Source organism: Lynx canadensis, chromosome A3 (assembly GCF_007474595.2).
Source record: "Lynx canadensis isolate LIC74 chromosome A3, mLynCan4.pri.v2, whole genome shotgun sequence".
NCBI classification, from domain to species: Eukaryota; Metazoa; Chordata; class Mammalia; order Carnivora; family Felidae; genus Lynx; species Lynx canadensis.
The window spans coordinates 57,107,616-57,123,600 of NC_044305.1; the positions used below are offsets into that span (position 1 = coordinate 57,107,616).

Sequence of the window (15,985 nt, forward strand, 5' to 3'; positions counted from 1 at the left end):
TGATGCCTGCTCCCTGCCTGCCCTCCGGATGGTGACTTGTTGTTTGCCCAGCAGCTCCATACCACCTCCTCTGGCGAAACCAGCCAGCTTCTCTGCTGCCCAGTGGCCCATCCACACCTTCCCCGGTGAGAACTGAACCCCTTCCGACTCTGTCCTTCTTAAGGGGAGCCATCCCTCAGTCCTAGCATGCCAGGGAGCGTCCCCTTATATCTTACAGCTATTCCTTTATTAGCGTTAACATGTTGATATTAAAATCTCTGTTTAACCTACTGTGTGGTTTCTATTTCTCAGTCGGGCCTCACCTGCTACACTTTCCGTACATGGCGTCTCACTGAATCCTCCAAAGGACTTGAGCCCCCATGTGATACACGCTTCCAATTTGCCTGCTAGGTCTCTACTCACGTCAACACTTATTTGAAATTACAGTGATCTAGGGATCACTAATTCATGTACTTGACAGCCCAGAAGTTAGACTGAGCTTCTGAAAAGAGGCGGCTGCCACACAGTTAATGAGACACACAGAACAGGTAAAGTAGGATCTCTGCAGAAAACGAAGGCCTTTGAGACTATCAGGCCCTGAAGAGTCCTGATAAACCATAGCACCTACCTATACTAGAAAAAAAAAAATATATATATATATATATATATATATATATATATATATATATACATATATATATATATATGTATATATATGTATATCAGAGCAGGAGCAGAAGCTATAACTCAAGGAAACAGGGTCAGTGATTATATTCTGTGTGCAGAATCACAGGAGTGGGCAGTCCCTCAGTCTATATCCCATTCATTTCCCCAGCTCACACTCTGTTCTCGCCTGACCTCTGGAATGATCCCCCACTCTGCAAATTGCAAGACTTGCCCAAGCCTGTGCCTTCCGCTTCACTCTGACCTGTCCATCCCCCCAACTGGTCTTGGTCTGTCCTTACTGAAACACTCAGTGTCCTTCAAGGTTCCCCGACAGCTTTTGCATTCTGGCTTTGGCTTCACCCACAGGGCTTACCAGAACTCCTGGCTGCTTTGTGTACACGCTGACCCCCCTGCCCATGGTCTTCAATCTGCCGTTCCTTCCCCAGCCCTTTTCCCAGTCCTGGCCCTTCCAGGTCTGCTTTGCCCCCCACCCCAGTGACATCACCTTTATGATAAAAGATTGTTATCTGACAGAGATGGGCAATGAAGAAGCCTAGGCTGGCTTCTTGTTAGGTTCACAATCATAAACCATCAAGGTATATTTAAAGCAAAGCACATTTAAAGCAAAAAAATGTGTGCCGTTTTTTTTCTAAGGAGTGCCTCACATTTGTTTGAATGAGGTCATTCTCCAGTAGCAGAAACAGAACGAGCGGCTGGACTATAATGAGTATCTCTGTCCATGGGCACCCTAGGGTCGCCATGTAAACTGTTAATACATTTTGTTGTCCATTTCTGTGTGGAGATAAAACATCTTATCCAGATTTACTTGATAGTATATGTCAATTATATCTCAATAAAGTTGGAAGGAGAAAGAAAAAAAATGGGATCGACAAACAGGTTTTTTTTAATTTTTTTTTTAACGTTTATTTATTTTTGAGAGAGAGAGAGACAGAGCATGAACAGGGGAGGGGCAGAGAGAGAGGGAGACACAGAAGCTGAAACAGGCTCCAGGCTCTGAGCTGTCAGCACAGAGCCCGACTCGGGGCTCGAACTCACAGACCGTGAGATCATGACCTGAGCTGAAGTCGGACGCTTAACCGACCAAGCCACCCAGGCGCCCCGACAAACAGGTTTTAAATTTCGGTTGGTATATCTGAAAACTTTTGCAGCAGAATTGTTTAAAAATGTATGGCCTGTGGGGCACCTGGGTGGCTCAGTCGGTTAAGCATCCGACTCGGTTTTTGGCTCAGGTCATGATTTCACGGTTCATGGGTTTCGGCCCTGAGTCGGGCTCTGCAATAGCAGCACAGAGCCTGCTTGGGATTCTCACTCTCTCCCTCTCTCTCTGCCCCTCCCCTGTTTGCATACATGCTCTCTCTTTCAAAATGGTGTAGACACTATTCTTCTCTGGAGTCCAGTTGTTAACAAGTAATTTCTCCTACTTTTATACTTAAGTGTATTTCTTGAGATAAGAGGTAGGAGTTGGGGCAGGAGCCAGTGACACCTTATGGGTCCTTATGCCCATATCATGTCCTTTCCTGGCAGTCTATAAAATGTACCATTGTACTACATCTCTGAATGATGAATTGGTGTTCTTTATCTAAGAAGAGTTTAATTATTCCATTCTTTCAAGTTTTACATATTTAGCTGATTACTGCGATAACTATGGGCATTCCACAGAACACCACACAACTTGCTTACGCTGTAACCAGTACTTAAATACTGTTCTCTGGATGCTGCCCATCCCCCCTTCCAGGTCCCCTCCCCTGGCAAAAAAAAAAAAAAAAAAAAAAACCACACACAGGGTGCACCTCATTGGGCCAAGTGTGGAGAGATTCCTTCCTACAATGATACCTCAGATCTTACTCCCAGCCTACTTCTCTTGGAAATCCATTCCATTCTTCCTTAACCTGGTTTGGATCCTTGGGTGTCAAATATAGCTGTTCACTGGGAAAGTGCTCTTGTCTGGCCCTACTTTTTCCCTATAGAATCTCTGGACTTGAATTTCCTTTCTGAACCACAGACTGTGTATTACCTTCTTTAAGATAAGAGGGTTTTGCTACAAGATATTGCAGGAATGGTGACTTTTCACATTTAGTCTTTGTATACTGAGTTATGAAGAAGGAGAGTTAAACAGAAAAAAATCAATTCAAAAGATAATAAACGGAAAAAACCCACAAGTAGTTCTCTGTTTTTTCTGGAAATTTGTGAGTTGAAAGCTGAAAGTCATTTGTTGTTTTGGGGTTTTCCTAATAATGGGTCTTAAAATATGATGGTACTTCTGTGTATAAGGAATTCTCATGCACTCTGCCATTTTGCAGCCTCCAATTTTGTTCCATTTAATCTTCCCTTAAAGATCCTTTTGGACCTTTTTTTTTTTTTTTTTTTTTTTTTTTGACTCTTTTATACTGCCCTGATGTTACGGAAATGACAATGGGTTGTGTGGTTTCCTGTTCCTGCATGGCCCTCACAGCTGTGAGCACTTACCTTTAAATAGAAATTTCAGCCTCGACATCCTCTAGCCCTGGGAACAATAATACCTTTAATAAAGAGAATTTCAAGAAGAAAACAATATTATCCAGTACAGAATTGCTTTTGGCTTTGGAATGTGAGTTGGCAGAGAGGACAGTCCTCAAAGTAGCTCTGTCGTCACTAATCCTCACATAGGGTGCTAGATATAGCACTAATGGACTTTGTTGAATGGGGACAAGGGACACGAGGAGGGTGTGCAGTGTCCCCTCTGCTCACAGGTTCACAGGCACCTTCCCTTCCCAGTACAGCTTTGACACATCCCCCCGAGTAAGAGTTTTCTAGAGTGGCTGCACCAAAATACCACAAGCTTGGATGGCGTCCGTCAACAGAAACTTATTCTGTTGAATAAGATTAAGTGCCCTGGAGGCCAGAAGTCTGCCGTCAAGGTGTTGACAGGGCCACACTCCTTGTCAAGGCTCTAGGAGAGGATATGTCTTTGCTTCTTCTTGGTTTCTGGTGGGTTATGGCAAGCCTCGGTGTTCCTTGACTTGTGGAAACACCATTCCAATCTCTGCCATTGTCTACCTATGGCTTTCCCTTCTCCTCCATGCCTTCACATTGTCTTCTTACAAGGAGACTAGTCACTGGACTTAGGGCCTCCTTTAGCCCAGTGTAGCTCATCTTTACTAATTGTATCTGCAAAGAACTATTTCCAGATAAGATCCCATCTTGGGATTCTGGGTGGAACATGAATTTTGGGGGGGCACTATTCAATCCAGTACAGCTTCTATAAGCAAAATGACCTTCCAATGAAATTAACTTGTATTATGGACTAGCAGATTTTCATTGTAAATCTCTCAGGGCGCAACTTCATTTTGAATTTCATGAGGTCCTAATCTGTGGCCTGTCTTCTCTTGATCCACTCTATTTCTTTAGAGAGCTCAGGGCACACGTTTCCAGGGTCTGGATTAGTTCCTGCCTTTTAATGCAATTAGTAGCCAGTAACCAACAAGCTTGCTTAGATATTGGAGTGTGGGCAGAAGATTATAAATAGGCTTGCTTCCTCTCCCAAAGAGATGCTTCTAGTGTATCATCTGCTAGAAGAGAAGAAGATGGGGAAGGTGAAAGAGAAGAAGCAAAAAGCTTGGTGCAAATTGGCTCAAGCGAGGACACACATACCTACCACGAGCCCTGTACATCTCTGCAATTAGGAAAGGAATTGCCTTAAAAAGAGAGAGGGAGAGTCTTGCTCAAATTTCAAACCAGATTTGCTTAAGAATACGCATGCTGCTGGGGCACCTGGGTAGTGCAGTCAGTTAAGCATCTGACTCTTGATCTCAGCTCAGGTCATGATCTCAAGGTTTGTTAGTTCGAGCCTCACATCGGGCTCTGCACTGATGGTGCAGAGCCTACTTGGGGTTCTCTCTCTCTTTCTCTCTGCCCCTCCCCCACTTGTGCATGTGCACTTTCTCTCTCCCTGTCTCAAAATAAATAAATAAATAAACTTAAAAAAAAAGAATACGCCTGCTGATGTGCAGAAATTTTAGAAAACATAAAAGTTCAGAGGAAAATCCCCACAAACCCAGTCCTTCCCAGAGAAAGCCACTCTAAATATTACATATATATATTATAGTATATATGTAAATATATTTATAAATACATATGTAAATGTGTAACATTATATAAACACACATGTATATATCCTTTCTAATCCTGCTTGTCTGTCTGCCTATCTATCTATCTATCTATCTATCATCTGTCTATCCATCCAACCATCTGTCCATCCATCCATCCATCCATCTATCCATCCATCGTCTATCTATCTGCCTGGCATCTACCACCTACTTCTCTATTTTGGGCAGTCAGGACCCCTCAGGTGTCCGACTTCAGGGAATGAAACTGAGCAACCAGCCACTGTACCTTGATTTCCCCTGCTGCCCTTAGCCAAGGACCTGGCGTGGCAGGGCACTGTGGCAGACCTAATCTTGGAAGGTGCAGGATTCCTCTGATGGGTGTTCTTAGCCCTGAAGACTCCTGCTGGGCTTGATAAACTCTCTCAGAAATACAGTCAGACATTCCCACCCAGTTTCCTAGGGTCATTCTGCACGGTGGTCTGAGGCTCCCTATCTCTCCGAGCTCCGTCCCCATCTTCTCTTACGGGAGTTTCCCCTATAAATCTTTTGTGCATCTAATGCCCTTTGAATGTCCGGTACGTGGCTGACCTGGACAATGTCTAGCGATCTGTTTGTGTAACCACCATGTTTTTACCAAACAGTTATAACATTGGTCTCTTTTATTTAAGCAAAGGGAAGCCAGGTTCTAAGAAAAATCCTGGCTGAGTGAAAGAAAATTGTAACTTAAGTTCTCAAAATGCATGCAAAAGAAGCTTAGTGGTTGTATCCCAACTCAGTGAGTTTATTTAGTCCAGCTTTACCTTCTGTTTGACCTTGGAGCAACCCACATGCAGATCCTAGAAGCCCTGCATGTTGCACTTTGGAGATGTGTTCACATCCCAAGAAGTGGAGCCAAGATGAGGACCCAGACATTCCACAAGGCCCCAAAAAGGCAGGTTTGAATGAGTGTTAGTGGGACTTGGGAGTTGATTTGACTCTCAAATCCAGAGGAAACACGGGGGATATGATTAAGACTCAAAGATTTGCATGTTGTTGCCACAAACAAAACTCCTCTGCATAGCTCTCCAGGTTATAAGTAGCTACCCAGTCTGTTGCAAGGGTCTGGGAAAGTCAGTTGGGCCAGCCCTGTCTCTGGACACCAGTATGCCCTGCCAGAAAGATGCCATGGTAGTTTCAGAAGCTAAAGTAGTACATATAATTTAAGAAGACTACATTTACAGACACAATCCATATGACTACATGAAAAACAATTCTTATCTTTCAAATTACACGGCTCTGGATGTCATTACAGTTGTAAAAGATTTTCTTTGGACTCATTTCAATCACAGTCGTGTGTGTATTTTTCACATGTTGGAGAGGAAATCTCGGCCAATGCTAAATCTCAAACATGCCCATGGCATTCATGGAAACAAGATTAGATTTACCCTCTTCACTCAGGGTGGAGGTGCAATATTGTGATATAACAGGAAAAAAAAATATATATATATACACGTATATATACGTGTATATATATATATACACGTATATATACGTGTATATATGTATATATATATATATATATATATATATATATATATATATATATGTTTTTGTCCCCAGTACTTGGTACAGAATTCCTAAAAAATCTTGTCATTTTCTGAGTGAGCCGAACATCCTTTGTTATCCATAGTGGACCATTTTCAACGACAGCTGAGTTTATGCTAATGAAGTACCTCTTGCCTGGGTCCCAGATAGGTTCTGGAAGTGGACTGGTTGCCAGAAGAACCAAGCAAGTGTTTAGAAGGCTGTACCTTCCATCCCCACCCCATGACTTACAGGGAGAGGAGAGGGGTTAGTGACTGAGTTCAATAACCAAAGGCCAGTGATTTGATCAACCACGCCTATGTAACGGAACCTCCGGAAAACCCTAAACAACCAGGGTGAGAAAGCGTCCAGGTGGGTCCTGGGAGGGTGGCATGCCTGGAGAGGACATGGAAGCCCTGCACCCCTCCCCCCGTGCTTTGCTCTCTGTCTCTCTTCCATTTGGCTCTCCCTGAGTTACATCCGTTATAATGAACTGGTAACCAAACAAACTGCTTTCCTGAGTTCTGTGAGCTATTCTAGCAAATTACCAAACCTGAGGAGAGGGTTGTGGGAACCCCAATTTTACAGCCAGTCAGTCAGAAGTATGGGTGGCCCAGACTTGCAATTGATGTCTGTAATGGGGACAGACATCAATTAGGGGATCGTTGTATGGGACTGAGCCCTTAACCTGTAGGGTCTGTGTTAATTCAGAATCAGTGTCAGAATTGAATTAAATTGTAGAAAACCAGGTTGGTGTCTGGAGAGTTGGAGAATTGTCTGGAAGAGGGAAATGCACCCATACATTTGGTGTCAGAAACGATGTTGTAAAACGAAACAGAGAAGATGGCTCAGGAAATGGTCCTTCTATGTTGCCTTTAAGGAATTCACCAAAACCTCCCAAGGTCATAATTATGACGACCCTTTAACAAATACCACTGCGTAAGTTTGCAAAACCCTTTCAACACACAAAATAATGGCTAAAAGCACGAGCCCACCAACCAAGTCCTAGCAGAGATGGAGAACTATTTTCAAATGTGCTGATGTTTTTTTTTTTCTTTGTCAGATTTAATGAGGAGTAATTTATGTATGGTAAGTTTCATCTAAAATGAATATATTCTGACCATTGCATATACCTATAAAATCACCATCGCGGTCAAGAAATGGAAACAATTCCACGAACCCAGAGAGGTTCTTTATTACTCTTTTGAAGTCCTTCTTTCCCTCTATCCCTGACCCCAGGAAACCACTGATACACTATTGCCACTATAGATTAATTTGCGTTTGATATAAATTGAATAACAAAGTATGGTCTCTTATGTGGCTTCTTTAGCTCAGCAAAATGTTTTGGGGAGGTTGTTAGAGGTTTCAGGGGCTCATTCCTTTTTAGTACTGAGAAGTATTCCATTAGATGGTTACAGTACATTTTGCTCTTCCATTCACCTGTTGAAGGACATTTGTTCCCCGCTTCTCCCACCACCCAGTTCCTACTAATGGAATATATATTGCTGCTATGAACATTTACCTACAAGTCTTTTGTGTAGACTTATGTTTCCATTTCTCTTGGATATATACCTAAGAGTCAAATGACTAGGGAGTGTGGTACATACAAGTTACAATTTTAAGAAACTGCGTAGTCCATACAGTCTGCTGTAATAGAATATCATAATCTGGGTGGCTTATAAACAACAGAAGTTTTTTTCTCACAGTTCTGGAGAAATTGGTGAGTCGAAGATCAACGCCCTGGTGTCTTGCAAGAGCTCATTTCCTGGTTCTTACACAGCTTTTCCTCCCTGTGCCCTCACATGGCAGAAAGGACAAGTTAGCTCTCTGGTGTCTCTTTTATAAAGGGCATTAACCCCGTTCATGAGGACTCCACACTCATGACCTTGTCACTTTCCAAAGGTCCCACTTTCTAATACTATCAAATTGGGAATTAGATTTCAACATATGAATTTGGGGGAGGGGCATGAACATTCAGTCTAGAGCTACTGCCAAATTGTCTTTCAAAGTCATTGGATCATTTTCCATTCCCACCGGAAATGTATGAGATTTCCAGTTGTTCCATATCCTTGTCAACACTTGATATTGTCAATCTTTATAATTCTAGAGACTCTAATGGGTGTGTAGTAGCATTTCATTGTGATTGTAATTTGCATTTTCTTGAGTATGAAAGATGTTGAACAAATTATGTACTTATTGACCACTTATATTTTACGCTTTATGATATATCTTTTCAAATCTTTTACCATTTTTGAGTTATTTATATTCTTACTATTAAGTTATAAAATTATTTATCTTGGATGTCAGTCTTTTCTGAGATATATGCATAGTGAACACTGACTCCTATTCTGTGGCTTACGTTTTTGTTTACTGAACTGTGTATTTTGAGTAGCAAATTTTTTTTTTTTATAAAATCCACTTTATTATCTTTTTACTTCTGTTGCTTGTGTTTTTTTCTGCCTTTGTCTACTCCAAGATCATGAAGACTTTTTTTCTTCCATGACATTTATAATTTCAAATTGTACATTTAGTCTACGATACAGTTTGTGCTAATTTTTGAATTTGGTTTGAGGTACAGGGTAATTCTCATATTTTTCTACCTGGATGCCCATAGTATCGGCACAATGTCTTTCTTTTTCATTGGTTCATTTGCCAAAAATTAATTGATCATATATGTGCAAGTCTATTTCTGGACTCTCTATTTTCCCCCATGATGTCATATCTATTGTTTGATCAATATTGTGATTTTATTGCTTTATTATTATTGTGGCATTATAGTAAACTTCAAATAAATTTTTTGTCTTTGTTCTTCTTTTTAAAAATTGCTTTGTGCATTTAATATCATTTGAACTTGCAGTCAGATTTTAAGATCAGCTTGTCAATTTCTACAAAAAAAAATTTGGGATTTTGATTGGATTTTATTGAATTTACAGGTCAGTTAAGAGAAAACTGTCCTCTCTAATAATATTGAATATTCCATTAACAAATATGATATTATTTAGGTCTTTTAAATCGTGTCAGCAATGTTCTATAATATTCAGTGAAAAGTTCTTGTCTTGCACATCTTTGTTGAATTTGCTTCTATGAATTTTCATTTTGACAGTACTTATAAGTGGAATTTTGAAATATCCTTTGCTGCTAGTATTTAAAGTCATTTGCCACTACTATATTAAAGTGCTGTTGATTTTTGTACATTAGCCCTATGTCCTGTGACCTTGCTAAATTTACCTATTAATTCTAGTAGTTGCTTTCATCTTCAGGATTTCCTACATAAGTCGGCATGTCTGCCACAAATAAAGAAATAACAGTATTCCACAAATACTGCTTCCTTAGTGATCTTGTATTAATGCTTTTTTATTTCTTGCTTAATAAATAGAAGTGTTGAGAGTGAATACCCTTAAGTATGAGGTTAACTCTGGTTTTTCATAAATATGCTTTGTCAGATCGAAGAAGTTACTTACTCTTTCTATCTTGCTAGGAGTTTCTTATCATAAATGGTGCTGAATTTTTGTCCAGTGGTTTTCTTCATCTAATGATACAATCATTAATCTTGTTTACAGCGTGGATTACATTCATAGATTTTTTTTCCAATGTTAAACTTGCATTTTCTGGTCTGGTACATTTGGTCGTCTGGATTTACTATTCTTGTTATATATTGCTGAATTTGATTTGCTAATTTTTTCCTTAAGTATTTTTGGACTATATTCATGATGGATATTGGTGTGTAGTTTCTTTGCATTATTTTTGCCTCATTTTGGTATTAGGGTGGAATTGACCTTGCAATGTGAGTTAGAAAGTGATCACTCCTTGTGATATCTATTTTAGCTGATATTAACATGGCCACACTAGCATTCTTATCCTTACTATTTGCCTGGTGCATCTTTTTCATTCATCTACTTTCAACTTATTTGACTCTTTATAATTATGTTGTGTTTCTTATAAATAGAATACATTTGAATCTTGTTTTATAATCAATTCTGGTAATCTCAGTTTTTCACTGGAGCATTGGTCCATTAATATTTAATGTAATTATTGTGACGAGAGGAAAAACTCTCTAAAAGCCTGATATACAAGGGAAACCATTTTAGATTTCTTTCTAATTGGTGTAAGCATGACTGTACATAAGCTTTGTTCAAACCAAAAGCCTGATTTATGGCTGGCCATACATGCACTATACACTGGCTTTGTGAATGAGCAGCCTAAAGGAAAACCATCTTGTCTTGAGATATCGGTCAATGTTCTTACTCCCTGCATTTCTTTATGATAAAAAGTGTGATTCTCACTTATATGTTAATCTGTAATCTTTTGAGCTTTTACAAGATGTAAAAAAGTACATAACCCTGTAAAAATGGTTCATTCTCCAGAGTACTTTCTTCCCTGTGCAGAGCGTGTTTCCTGGGCAGCTGTCCTAACTTGGGCTTCAATAAAATTCTTTCTTTTAGAGATTCTAAAAGATTCAGTCAATTTGCATCCACCATTGTTATGATTAGATTTAAATCAACCACTTTATTACTTATTCTCTCTTTCCTTCCTCTGTTTTTCCCCTTTCCTGCATTCATTTTATTTGAATATTTTCTAGAATTCTATTTTAATTTTATTCTCGTCCATACTTCTTTGCATTATGTTTACTGCTCTACAATATAAATTTCTCACTCTTTTACATGATGCTTTGCATTAACATTATACCACTTCACATAAAATACAGAAATCTTATAACCATGTAGGTCCATTAAATGTACCAACTTTTAACCATCCTTGAGAACGAAAGTGAGAAAGATATTTGTTTCCACAATAAATCTCTGGATTCCTCTGATGCTGATAGTTGAGGCCTTAATGATCAGTTATTGCATATTTTGTGACTATGAACCCTCCTGGACATGAGAGCCATACTCCCGACCATGCTTATGGCTCCTTGTTAGGGTAACTTCTATGACATTGCACCTGAGGAAGAGGTAGCTTCATGTGACTTTCAGCATGAGACTTCCCATTCAAGAACAGGAGTAGACAGACCCCAGAGAAGCCCATTTATAGATGGGGACTGCCAGTGAAACCCTCTCCTAGTTATGAGCTACAGCAACTGCATTTTCTGAGATGTACAGGGAGACTTGACTAGGTGTTGATGAATAGATACCATGAGACTAATTAAGAGATGATAAAGGGCCACAAAGAAGTATGGGTTATGAGGGCCAGAAACTGAATAATGAACACTAAGGATTAGAGTTTGGAGTGAAACTGGAATGATCTATAAAAAGCAGCAGATTCTGAGCAACTGACCGAAGCTGCATTGGTGGTGGGGCTCTGGAATGACAACGTGATAGTTATTAGCACCCCATATTTCTTTTTCTTTTAAGCACCTGATAGGATTGCACTTCCAGCTCCACCATGTGTCTATGCCTGGCCAAGTTTTGAGTTTGAATAAGTTTGGGGAAGAAGTGATTTATATTATTTATGAGATGGGGCACTTGCTTGCCGAGATGAGATTCCATAAATCTTTTTTCCCTCTGGTGCAGTGCCCAGCAATGCTCAATATGGTGCCTGCTCTTTAAGCCCAAGGTCTTGAGCAACCATGATGCACAAAGCCTTCTTCTGGCAAGTAGTGTAAACAAGAAATACGTCTGTTGTTTTAGGCCAACAAAGGTTTAGAAGGATGTTTATTACCACAGCATAACCTGGCCCTTCCTGACTATCAGAAAAGATCTATGAACTCTTGCTTCTGTTAAAATCAAACACAAATGGAAACCAGATTTGAAAATTTCCTAAGCAGACAAAACCAGTCTAGCCATACTAGCAACACTTAATTTAGCTTATTTTGTAAGACATTCTCGGCTAGCCTGACCTGGGTCATTTTTGGCTGTGCCTCTGAAAATCATTAGCAAAATTTAAATAATTCCCTAAAATTGATATGAAGTAACCACTAACCAATTTCCTTTCAATTTAAGAAAATTCTAATACTGTAACCAATCACTATAAAGAAAAGTATCTGCCTTTATGCTATATAAGCTGCTTTCTAACAACATACTTATGATCTTCATTCCATGTTTTGATTTGGGTGCTCCTGGTTTGCGAACTGTATTTTTGGGTGTATGCACAATAAACTTTTACTAATTACTACTTCAGTGATTCATTGGTTTTACTTCTGATGTTTCCCTCAACTTTGGTGCTTCTGAAATCCTTAAAATGAGCTTGGTTCTAGTTATGGCTTTTAAGAGACCTGGTTGTAAAGTAACCAAATTTATGTGTTGAAGTCTTAACTTCCAGTACTGGTGACTAGATAAGAAGAGATAGGGTCTGTAAAGAGGGAATTAAGTTAAAATGAGGTCTTAAGAGTGGGGTTCTAATCCATTAGGACTGCTGTCCTTATAAGAAAAGGAAGGGACACCAAGAGGGTGCACGGAGGAAAGACCACCGAAGACACAGCAAGATGGCGGCCAGTTGCTAGTCAGGAGGAGAGGTCTCACCACAAACCAACCCTGCTGCACCTGGACCTCAGACTTCTCCAGGACTGTGAGAAAATACATTTCTTTTGTTTAAGTCTCCCAGTTTGTGCTATTTGTTACGGCAGCCCTAATGGACTAATATGGGATCCGTGTCTCCCTGATTGCCTCGTGTATCTTTTTAATTCATCCTCATTACGTGAGCTTGCTGTAAACTCAGTTTCATAAAAACAAAAGCCTAACTAATTACTCATTCTACACACATGTGAAAAGCACAGAAAGTTCAGAACACAACACAGTACAGTAAAAATGATCCTTACTATATGTCAGATACTGGAAAGGTATGGAAAATATCATAAGGAAATGTATCCATCGACCTTAGAGGAAATTAAATAATGAATCCAGCTAACTTTCTATTTTGTTTGAACAATGAATCCAGCTAATTTTCTATTTTGTTTGAAGGGCCATGGGCACATTAAACTCTATCATAGAGCATTTCCTTGACAACCACTTGCTCTGACTGGCAAAGGAAATCAACTAAGAAAACCAGCAATTACCTAGCAGGCACTGCATAATGACAGAAAAGACAGAAAGGAAGCTTTAACGTCACTCCTAAAGAAAAGAAATAGAAGATCTGCAACCATGGACAGGAGATTTAACATGAGATTTACCAACCCTCCTAGGGTTGATATCCCTGAATGTTTGTTACTTAGAACCTCAGAGAACAGAGACCAGGAAGTTGACCTGAATAGACGTCAGAAAATTTAATAGAGAGAAGTACAAGTGGCAGGATTTTACTGATTAAATTAAATTATTATTAAATTAAAAAATGCTTTTCAATGGTTTCTAGGTATCTCAAACTCAGAAGGTCAAAACTAACTTAATAGTAATCACCCAGGCCCCAGCGACACCTGTTCCTCATCCATAATCCCATCAAAGGAAATCCCCAGCCTAGTACCCCTGAGTCAATGTCATCTTGCCTCCCTCACCCTCCCATCAACTTAGAGCAAATGCCCACAGGACTATCTTTCACCAACATTGCAGGAAAAGCAATTTAAAGGCTATTTAGCCTCAAGATTTTTTTTTAAATTTTTTTTCAACGTTTTTTATTTATTTTGGGACAGAGAGAGACAGAGCATGAACGGGGGAGGGGCAGAGAGAGAGGGAGACACAGAATCGGAAACAGGCTCCAGGCTCCGAGCCATCAGCCCAGAGCCTGACGTGGGGCTCGAACTCACGGACCGCGAGATCGTGACCTGGCTGAAGTCGGACGCTTAACCGACTGCGCCACCCAGGCGCCCCAAGATTTTTTTTTTTTTTAACCATAAAAGCAAACATCAGCCTGGCCCAGTAGATTAAATAAGCTGAAGACTAGCTTAGAGAAACCAAACTTTCAGAAACTGAAAAATGGTTGCTCAATAATATTTTTTAATGAATGAATGAATGAATGATGAATAAATGAATGATTCAGATTCAGGTGAACTCTGGGTCAATCAAATAGGACTGAACTTTTACCTTTAACTTAAAGGAGCTGGATTTTTTTGATCTCTCTGTTTACTCTCAGGCTTAGTCTCATACTCACTAACGACCAAAGCTGATCCTGGGTGTTAAGGGGTGAAATCGGAATAACCTTCGCCCAGAACCAGAATCACTGGCCTCGTCTCTCCGACCCATCGCCTGGATATAACGTTACAGAGAGGGCCTGTACAACAGGTTCTGCTGGCTACTGTTCACTTTACATAATCATTGAGGAAGCTATAGGGAAACTATTTGCCAACTCATGGGGATTTTCACATGATACTGAGTATATTTTTTCCATACCACAGCCCAACACACCCAACTCGCCCTTGAGAATACATGCATGCATGCGGTTGAGGAGGGTGGGATCTCTTGAAAACCACCGAGCTAGGAAACTCTCTTGGCTCTTTGTAATTCTAGGATTTTCTCCCAAGTCAGTGATTTCTATTAATGTATTATGTAATCGCCTAAGAAATCTCTGTGGCTTGAAAGGGCAATAAGAAAACACAGAGGAATAGGCAGATCCGTTCTTGTAGGGTAAGAAGAATTATTTACAGACAAAAAGAAATAAGGCCAATGTTGCCGGCTTGGGGCTCCTCAAAGGCAGGGACAAGACTTGTTTGTTTCCTCATCCCCGCACTTAGCACAGTTGGTGCGTGTGGTGCGTGGTGGTTAAGGTTTTGAAAGAACTGCTTTCACATGCTTTTCTGCGATCATTCTGATTGTTCTCTAAAGACTTAAAGAGTTTGCTTTTCCCCTAAGTGTTTCTTTTCCAAATCCATTTCCATAGCTTCTCAGCCCTACCTCCTGACAAAGGAAAGACAACTTGATAACTGGTGAGGCTTTGTTCTTTTTTTTCCTACCCTTGTGAACTGCAGGGAGTTCTAACCACCCACAAATGGCTCACAGCATAGGCAGGTTGAAAATAAATTTATACAATTCAAACTTCAGTCGTCGTTTCTTCAACCCAAAGAAAATGAACTAAACAGGTGTTTATGAATCGAATTTGAGGAATTCCAATGAAATAATGGTTGAAGTGTCCCTCTCTGACCCTGTCCTGCCTAAGCTACTGAGTTAGCACATGGGTCCAGGGAACAGGTTTTTTGTTTTTAAGTTTATTTATTTTTCAGAGAGACAGTGACAGCATGAATGAGGCAGGAGAAGAGAGAGAGGGAGAGAGAGAATCCCAGGCAGGCTCTGTACTGCCAGCACTGAGCTTGATGAAGGGCTTGAACTCACGAAACCGTGAGATCATGACCTGATCCGAAACCAAGAGTCAGACACTTAACCAACTGAACCACCCAGGTGCCCTTGGGGGACAGATGTTTCAGGCTGCTTGTTAACAGGAGTCTACAGCTTGGACCCTGGACATGTAGGAGGCAAAGGTATCATCCCTTGGGGGAAACGTAGAAGTCTGATTTGCCTCTTTCAGATCGGTGAATCTCTGACCTCTCCAACATCCTGTTTGCATTGGAGTGTCCTCTGCCCTTCTTTTTTTCCAGTTCTTTCCATCTCCCCAGCCTGGTCAAGCATTGTCCCAAGCTATTTGTGTGGTTGCATCACATATTCACATGCGCACACACGCACACCCTGAAAAAGCCCCCGCTGGGTGAGTCCCGGGCTGGGGGAGCACCAGACACTTGCTGTCCCCCTATGGTGCGTTAGAAGCAGTTCTGGGGAGAACTTCCTTATAGCTCAGGTGCACTTGCTGAACCACTG

The 15,985-nt window shown here is 40.5% G+C and overlaps 1 protein-coding gene across 2 annotated transcripts in view; it reads right to left on the reverse strand.

The window, feature by feature from the left end:
* SLC9A4 (solute carrier family 9 member A4) overlaps positions 1–15,985 on the reverse strand; it is a 72,027-nt gene that overhangs the window by 38,227 nt on the left and 17,815 nt on the right. The gene's annotated exons all lie outside the window — the stretch shown is intronic.